An 8,011-nucleotide genomic window follows, 5' to 3' on the forward strand; every position below is an offset into this window, starting at 1 on the left:
GGACCCTGAACTAGTAAACCGACTTTTACTGTGCCGTTTCTAACCTGAGTGCATACCCTCACATCAACGACTCCCACAAATAAAAATATCGATATGGCAATGCACAGTGTGCACTGGCTCTGCAGAGACTTTTGTCAATGACATCGTAAGGTATTTGACAGTTATACCTTCCTTGTGTACTGAAATAAACAGTTAATGTATGTATGCATACTAAAATCTCTCTCTCACACACTCACACACTCACACACACACACACACACACACACACACACACACACACACACACACACAAGTGCTTACCTCAATAACCTGCTTGGTGTCCAACCGAAAGTTGAAGTCCCCAAAGACAAAATACGGCAACTTTTCGAACCGTTGGTCTGTGATCCTGCAAAAAAAAAAGGAGACTATTATTAGAACAATTTAAAGTAAAATGACAGTGTGCAGGGTAGGAGCGTGGGGAACTCATGAGAATATAAACAATTACAATTGACTCCAAAGGAGACTGTTGAAACCAATCAGAGGTACATTTGTCTTGCCTCAGGGCATCTAGTTTGGAGGACCACAGCACCACCTGCTGGTCTAAACACTGTGGGTGGAGGTAAGCTCATCAGCTTGGCTATTAGCGGAACGACAGGACATGTGTGTTATACTCAGAATTCAATATCAACATATAATACTTTGGAGTGGTGTTCTGGATTTTTTAATACCATTTATACGAGTCTATAATATAGTCTCATTGAGGTATTTATGTTTCATACATATATTGATATAGGGAATACAAAAGGGTGCAAGATCTATAGAGATTTGCCAGCTGTTTTGCATTTTAGAGTTACAGTACATGATGCTGGTCTGAGCACCTTTAAAAACCTGGTTTAAATTCAATTAAATTTTAACTGGATAATAACCACAAGTTCCTCTGCACATAAAAAAATTTAATGCAAAAAAAGATCCCTTTAATTCATATCATGATTCACTGAAAATTATGGAGGGAATCCAGGAAAATATCAAGAAGCAGAAATTGCTGAGTAGGTTAAACTAAAAAGGGATTCGACCGGATTCCCAAAATAAGGAGATGCAAACGATCCTTCAGGACATCACCTGACCCCTACAACAGCTGCATCTCTAAGCCCTGCATGTGGAGAAGAGAAGGAAAACTTAATATCAAACAAATCCTCGGACTCCCAGGCTTTTCAAACCAAAGTACACAGGACATTAATAAGCCACTGTCCAGCTGCACCTGAGCTCCAATGACCCGGCCTCAACCCTGCAATACTGGCGTGTCTTCAAGCGGTTCATCTTAGTCTTCTATTTCTCGGTTGTCCAATGTTTTTTTAATGTAGCACTCAGATAATGGTCTTTTTTATTCAGAGCGCTCGGAGTTGGGTAGAGCTTGGAGGATTCATGGAGTCCAGATCCCCTTCGTCATGGACTGCTTCCAGACCTTGGGTCTTGGTGAATCACTGCATCCCATCGTGTTAGAAATACGGAAGGAAGAAAAAAGGAAAAAATAAAACGCCACCTAAGCGACATATAATTAACTCTGATGCCTCATCACTGGCTTCAAAGTGGCTCCTCTACCGAGCCACGGATAAGAAATTAAGGTGAGACAGTAGCACAGCCTGGGGGTAATTAATAATTGGGGATGCCTGGCACGCCGACTCTGTTAATCGCGGGGATAAATCTGCCCATGGACTCTCCGGGCCCAGATAACAATATATTTATGGGGCCGTAAAGAGAGGAGTCATCTTCTCCCCCCTTTCTCTCTCTCTGGTAGGTCCCTTCTTTTCCAGCCAGTTGTCGTAAAACCTAGCCTGTGTGTGTGTGCGTGTGCGTGTGTGTGTGTGTGTGTGTGTTGGGGGAGGAATGAGGGTGGAGCAGCAGAGATGATTGAACTAAAAGGCTGAGAACATAGAGCAATTATATTAAATAGAAACTAGATCATGTTGTCATCCATTAGGTCCTCGGCAAAACGGGCCCTTGGCTGAACATCGCTGCATATGTATGGACAGGCGAACAAGCCTGGGACTCAATTAAATAATAGGCTCCCCGTGCAGCATGTCGGTTGGCTGTTTTTCAAGGGTGTACCTGGGGGTATTTACATGCCTGAGTACCACTTCTCAGAATAACTCATTCCCATTCACTGTCTCATTTCAAATGAGAGACGTTTGTTTTTTAAAGTGGATCCTCCACACTGCATAGCGATTGAACAAATTAAAGTTGGAAACTCACGCCCTTGGCTGACAAAATGATCACTCTTTAACAGACTGACTGCTTTCCCTCTCAGCGAATATCGGGCAATGAAATTCCAGTTTGGGCTCCCTTCCAAATTATTGCTTAAATATATTGCCTTTGAAAATGTACCAATTGAACATTTCCGAATAGCCTCGACAGGGGTAATAAATAAAGAGATACTACTTTATTTTCCAAGGAAAAGTTAGGAAAAGTTTGATCCCCTGAAGTTAGTGCGTGTGTGTGTTTCCGTGCATGCGTGTGTCTGTATACATTTCAGCGTGCATTTGTATGCGTGTGTGTGTGTGTGTGTGTGTTGGTCCCGTCCATTGGCCCACTAATACACTGGGTGCCATGATGGTGATGAGGTCATTAACGACCTTCCACGGCGGTGTTAAGAGAGTGAGCGCTCCATTCAGGCCAGGGTGGAGGCCAGTGGATCCTGTTGTCCCCCTTGAGGGGCCATAAACCCCCTCGGTCGTATAGGCACGTCAGCGCGGGGCGTCCGAGGCGTGGGAACTTATGTATTACTTCTCACTAATGTGCTGTTAATTACTGCTCATTTGTTTCTTTTGCTGAGAGAATGAAAAAAGAAAAGAGACGCTTGAGCGATTTCTTGAAAGAAACGAAAGAAAGAAGAAGGCATCTTTTTCTTCACTTGAGTAACGTGGTCAAGTGGGTCATCGCGGGGTGTGGGTGCAAGGTAGGTAGTGGCCCCGGTGGCTCCAATATGGATGGCGGTTGTGGAAAGGTCATTGAATTCCCTGGGGAAGTGTCTACATATTACATACTGTCATTACAGCAAATAGGGACATAAAGATCATTCCGAATAAAATAAAAGTTGATATTTTCTATAAAGAAAAATGATAAAAATGTAAAAAAGTCTAATAAAATCAAGTAAAGGGAAGGGAAGTGAAGCAAAGTGTAGCTAATGCCAACAATGTTTTTCCCCTTCTTTCTGTGGGTCTGCTTCTCTTCCTTCCCCCTCTCCAGCCCCACTAGTACACACAGCTTTATCTGAGCTAACAGCCGTGTCTAACAGCCGCGGCGGGGCTGTTTTGTCTGCCTGCCCAAGGTACCAGCGGTCAGGTCAGAAGGTAACGCTCTGTTTACACGATCCGTTTCCTAAAGCACTCGTGGTGACCCGGCCGTGTGAGAGCTGACTTTTGCTCGGCCTTTTGTGGCTTTCTCTAGTGCTGGGTGCTGGAGGGAGGGAGGGAGGGAGGGAGGGAGGGAGGGAGGGAGAAAGGGAGCCGAAGAATCGCACACATTAGCTCCAGCGGCCTGGCCGTGAATAGGCTTGAAGGTGGGGGGTCCGAAGCCGTGAAAAAAAAACGAGGAGGGGCCCGGTGTCTTCGTTGGGGGCCACCCCATTAGCGGCGTCATCACAGTTCATTCAGGCAAACTGTAACAGTGTCAATGACATTCTCCCACAAAGATGCACTCCTTTACACAGTCTATAAACATGCTTCAGTCCCCACTCCGCCTCCTCCTCTCCCCGCACAATCCACCGTGCAGTAACACCCCCTGAAACGGGCCCTTTACAAGAGTGGTTCTCACTGCGGTATTGGAGACACACACACGCACACACACACACACATACGCACGCAGACACACACAAAGACCAGGGTCAAACACTAATTTATAACAACTCTGCTCCTAGGGCTTTTACAGCCCAAGCACAAAAAGAAACTACCCCAAAAAAGACCGGTCTTATTTTCTTCCTTTTTCCCTTCCCTTGCTCAATGTGTCTCCCCCGCGCTCGCTCACGCGCATCCGAAATTCTTTCGGGAGTTCCTCTGGTTGTTGACACACACACATGGCAATTTAGCCATCAACGAGGACTCTTGGGGAGCAAACGTTTTTATCGATAACAAAACCTAAAACACTTGAAATCGCAACCGTAACCCAAAAAGCCCGTTCCAATGTTAATCCCGCCTCGGAGCGTCGGGATTACGGTGGGTGATTGGCGGCCGGGCCCAGGCGTAATAGACAGTGATCACCGGATTAGCAGGATGCTAATGGCAGGTCCCGAGAATCCCGCCGGAGAGTGACAAGGTGACATACCATAACGAGTCAACATCGGCACGGCCCGGGGTTTGACTCGCAGCACAATGCCGCTGACGACCGGAGCTAACCTATTGTGGGTGAATGTCGGGAATTCTGGGTGGGGATGGGGGGGGAGAGGGGGCGGGTAAATGTTAACATTGGGAAGAATGTGCTGGGGTGACAACTGAGTGAATGGAGGCAGGGGTGGCCCCTGTCAGGACCTCTGACACGCCGCCAAACAGCCCCCCCCCCCCCCCCCCCCCCCCCTGTAAACCCACCCATCCTCAACAACGCCACCCGACTTACCTAACCACACCACCCTGGATGTTCTCGCACCCTGTCCTGGAGATGGGGAGACAGGGTTTAGGGGTGTAGGGGGGAGTGGCAGTGTGGTATAGGGGTGGGTGGCTGAGGGGGAGGGGGTTGGGGTTGCACTGGCGCGGTCACGGAAAGGTTAAGCCGACTAAAGCCAGAGGGTCGGTGGTTAAAAGTGTCCAGCAGGGGTGGAGGGTATGCTGGTCTTTACCAGGTGTCACTAAAGACTCGGATCTGATCAGAAAAACAGCACTGCGTGGTTTTTGTGTAGAGCGCTATGTGTTGCATTGTACCGTCAGGCAAGTAAAAAGGAATCCAAGTCACTCTTGGAGACGTAGGTAGACTGGACGGTGCATGGGACTCCTAGTTCACAGGTAAACACAGTTGATCACTGCTGGAGTTCAGTGTAAAATTATGCTACCTCAATGGTGGATCAAACTTTGGTCATTGGTATATTTTCATTGCATTTAAATCCCTTCATGGAAGGCGGTGTTCTTGTTTGTGGGCATTCCCATCCAGGTCTACTGATAGTCTCACGTTAGCAGTAAGCAGAGTGGGATCTTATATATGGGGGCAGGGCTAGGGGGAGCTGAGGGGTTTTTGGTTGGTGGGTTTCAGAAGGGGTGAAATAAACAGGTTTACTCTGGGGAGGGGGTGGGCCCTGGGGGGGGGGGGGTGAGAGGGAGCAGGAGATAGATGGAGACAGTTACTAGGGAGGATTAACCCCACTTTCACACTAGACCTCTCAGGGTGAAGAGTCACAGACGCATGCACACACGCACACAGACGCACACACACACACGCTAGAACCTACACCAATATATTTTAAATAAGCGGATATCCAAAGAATTGTATTAAATAGTAAATAAACTGAAGAATAGATTTGTAAAATTGGTAAGCATAAAATATTAAATTATGTAACGAATTGAATGAATGAGTCAAATTAATTAATTAAAGTTAACACACACACACACACACACACACACACACACACACACACACACACACACACACACACACACACACACACACACACACACACACACACACACACACACACACACACACACACACACATTCCTCTAGTCTCTAATGAAATCCACTGCAGCTTGATTTTAAGAGCGGATCTTCCTCTGGTTATCCAGCGTGGTTATCTGCAGCAGGAACAGGTCTATTGGCGTTCCCCGCTTTGCCTGCTCTTTCAGCCCGTTGTTCTGGGAAAAGCCTAAAGGGAAACATTTAGATGGGAGGCAGCTCCTTAGGAATGGCCTGACAGTTGACTGATGACCGTCCGCGACGTCACAAAGCCGGGCTGTGTGGCGGCCAGTGCGCCCCACTACCTCCCCATGGGAAACTAATTGCTCCCGATTGTTAAAGCCAACATTATTTTTCTGCCAATCATTGCCCCTCAATGGCCACGAAAATAAGCATGAAATGGCCCTTTCAGGGGACAAAACGGTTAAAATGTCCCAATGTTGATCAAATTAACTTCAGCGGTGTGACAATGGACTATATTTGTGTGAAAATAATGGCGGCGCACAAAGGCGTCCTTTATGCGCGGATTTCACAGTTGTAATGTAAAACTGTTCCCCCTGAACCCGACCAGCCACTTGAATTGGGGGGGTGGGGGGAGTGGAAAAAGAAACAAACTTCCACACACAATAGTGGACTTGGGAAAAAAGAAGAAGGAAACGAAGGGGGAAACGCAGTTGATCACTCGCTATCGTGGCCGGCAATTAAAGATTCTGGATTAAATCATGTGTTGCTCTAACATTCTCAGCACAGTTTGGTGAGCGATTGGACGTTTTGGTGACCCGTCTTGTGAGCCTGATGCATGACTCGGGGAAAGCGTCAAGTTGCAGATACTTTGTAAAAATAACAACTTTAACTCTTCTTAATAATTCATCACACACACTACCATGTTATCAACCCCCAAGCAAAAACAGCAGAAATTAAATGAATCACTACCACGCTCTCTAAATGCCAACCAAACGCTTAACATAATTACAAAACAATGTGCCCCCCCCCCCCCCCCCCATCCTCGAAGGAAATAGAAAAAAAAAAACAAGAGTTAACAGGGCTCAATACTGGCAAGCTCAATGCAGCCCTGAGGGAACTTCTAAAGAAGAGCTGTAATGGAGGGAGAGAGGGAGGGAGGGAGGGAGGGAGGGAGGGAGGGAGAGAGTAAGGACAGAGGAAAGGAGAGAGTAAATGAAGGAAGGAAGGACAGAGTGAGGGAGGGAGGGAGAGGGATGGAAGGAGGGAATGAGAGAGGGAGGGAGGGAAGGAGAGGGATGGAAGGAGGGAATGAGAGAGGAAGGGAGAGGGATGGAAGGAGGGAATGAGAGAGGGAGGGAGGGAGGGAGAGGGATGGAAGGAGGGAATGAGAGAGGGAGGGAGGGAGGGAGGGAGGGAGAGGAATGGAAGGAGGGAGAGGAATGGAAGGAGGGAAGGGAAAAGGGAGGGAGTTTTTCTTCCTTTGCTCTCGTGGGAGCAGAGCTCAGCCACCAGCACGGACCGCTGATCCTGTTCAAGCCCGATTTCGGTGGCTTCTCAGCATTGTTCCTTCTGAAGCCACCCTCAGCCACTGCCCCCTCCACCACCTCCACCTCCTCCTGCAGCACTGCGGGCGCTTTGGTGATAAAGGACGTGTCCATTTAGCCGTTTATTATATTTTGTAAAGGGCCGCAGAGGAAAAGGCTTATCAGATGTGTTCTCAATGGGCCCTAAGCTGGCGTATTAAATCGGGCCGCCGGCAGATAAGGAGCCAGGGCTGAACCAGTCATCTGAGGTCTGGCGGTCATACACCCCCCCCCCCCCCCCCACACACACACACACCTCGGCCCCTCACTTTTTCCCCCGTGTAGCAAGGCAGGGCTGTTCGCCACTTCCTCACAACTCTCCCCCTCTGAAAGGAGACTAGAGACAGCTAAAGACCTAAGGGAAGGGAGGGAGTGGAGACGGAGAGGAGAGGAGAGAGAGGGAGGGAGGGTAAAAGAGGGAAAGAGACTGAGACACCAGACAGACAGAGACAGAGACAGAGACAGAGACAGAGACAGAGGAGAGAGACCTGAGAAAGATAGAGAAAACAGAGACAGAAAGAGAGAGAGTGAGAGACAGAGAGGGGGCCGAGAGAGAGAGAGAGTGAGAGACAGAGAGACAGAGAGGGGCCGAGAGAGAGAGAGAGAGTGAGAGACAGAGAGACAGAGAGGGGCCGAGAGAGAGAGAGAGAGAGTGAGAGACAGAGAGACAGAGAGGACCGAGAGAGAGAGACATTTTGGCCAACAGATACTTCCCCACGACCACCGCCCCCCCCACCCCTCAGCCCCTCCCCTCCCTCTTTTTCCCTGCTCGGCCCTTTTCTGGGGGTCTAGGAGTCAGAGTGGGGACAATGGGCAGAAAGATGGTTCCCAACCAG

At 48.4% G+C, this 8,011-nt stretch overlaps 1 protein-coding gene across 4 annotated transcripts in view; it reads right to left on the reverse strand.

The window, feature by feature from the left end:
* LOC132473428 (inositol polyphosphate-5-phosphatase A) overlaps positions 1 to 1,825 on the reverse strand; it is a 41,666-nt gene extending 39,841 nt beyond the window's left edge. Inside the window, exon 1 of one of the 4 annotated variants that reach the window (XM_060073554.1) lies at positions 301 to 1,825. The gene's annotated coding sequence lies outside the window, so the exon portion shown is untranslated. The remainder of the gene's footprint in view (positions 1 to 300) is intronic. The other 3 variants (XM_060073551.1, XM_060073553.1, XM_060073552.1) reach the window with 3 other exon arrangements.
* Positions 1,826 to 8,011: the final 6,186 nt, after the last annotated feature.

The sequence above is a fragment of the Gadus macrocephalus genome, chromosome 15, assembly GCF_031168955.1.
Source record: "Gadus macrocephalus chromosome 15, ASM3116895v1".
Taxonomy (NCBI): Eukaryota; Metazoa; Chordata; class Actinopteri; order Gadiformes; family Gadidae; genus Gadus; species Gadus macrocephalus.